Raw genomic sequence first — 1,490 nt, 5'->3', positions numbered from 1 at the left:
AAAAAAAAACAATTTAGAAGACACTTTTTGTTTAATGCGGTTTACCGAAGTTTTTGTCATGTTCTTACATGACGCCACCTTTCTGGATGTTTTTCGCTCGGTTTTCTATCACCGAATAGAGAGAGTTAAAAACCCATTTATTAGGGAAAATTAATTAGAAAATAGTTGCAATTTTTTACACCAAAAGCGAATTTTGAACGTACTTTTTGCCTTATGCGGTTTTAGCACAATTTTAGTAAAATATGCCTTCACTTTTTCCATTATGTCTCAAGGACCATTTGAACTACTTCGCTCTTACTCAAAGAAATGAATTTGGCACATATTTATGGTTTGAGGCGGTTTTTGCAATATTTTTGTAAAACATAACGCCACTTTTTTGGTCATGTCTCAAGAACGATTTCGATTATCTTGCTTCTTTTCTTATTAGTGTGTAGAGCGCTTAAAACCCAAATTAACAAGGAATATTTCGGCAATTTTTGTTAGAAAAACAAAATTTTAAGTTTGACCTTGCGGTTTTAACAACATTTTAGCAAAACATGTCTCAAGAACGGTTTGAGCAACCTCGCCGGTTTTTCTACCACTGAAAAGAGGACTAAGTCCTCATTTACTGAGTGAAACAAAGCAGGAAATCGTGGCATATTTTCACAGAAAAGGGCAATTAAAAAGAAAAATATTTAGAGCATTATTCAAATTTCAGTGATTTTTTTAAACTGGAAAATTCAGAAAGTTGCTTAATTTTCTGGTGTTTTCCGCAATTGGATTGGAAAAAAATTGATATTTATTAGTTTTATGTATAAATACTTGATTGGGAATAAAAATGATGTATGAATACCGAAGTGTTTAACAAAAAAGTAAGATAATAAAATTGTTATTTAACCATCAACAACCATGTTTTTCAGAGTTTAATCGATTTTTCTGGAACGATCATAATCCGAAGACACTTCTTTGCTTAGATTTGAGTTCAGCAGATTAAAATACATAACCAACATTGTTTGCGCAAAAAAGTGTAAAATACGCTGTTTCCTCATGAATTTGCCAATTTCAGCCCAATCATGTGCTCAAACTTGGCGCCACTTCTTTGGATATATTTTCAGAACCATTTGAGCTGCGGCCCTCGTTTTCCTACCACTGGATCGAGAACTAAACCACTCTTTAACCCGGTGAAACGCTTGATATTAAACGGCCGATTAAAGACAAAACGGGCAAAAAATCGCGTTCACACCTGTAAAAGTGAATTTTGATTAAAGAATCGTTCGCTCGGCTGCCAATTGATCCCATTAAATAAATTAATTACGCCTCGAACTGGGCAAACACAGAACGCTTTATCTGGCTGAACAAGTTAATAAACTCAACAATCAAATGGCATATCAATCAAAGGTAGGTTGGGGAGAAGAAAAAACGAACGAGGAGAGATAGCGCCCGTCAAATTCCACCTTGATTGGTTGTTAGCCGGAAAATTAATAGTGTTTTTTGTTTATTTTACATGTTAA

Source organism: Dendroctonus ponderosae, unplaced genomic scaffold, assembly GCF_020466585.1.
Source record: "Dendroctonus ponderosae isolate FM_Combo_2020 unplaced genomic scaffold, Dpon_F_20191213v2 Dpon_F_20191213_5, whole genome shotgun sequence".
Taxonomy (NCBI): Eukaryota; Metazoa; Arthropoda; class Insecta; order Coleoptera; family Curculionidae; genus Dendroctonus; species Dendroctonus ponderosae.
This window is presented reverse-complemented; position numbering follows the sequence as displayed.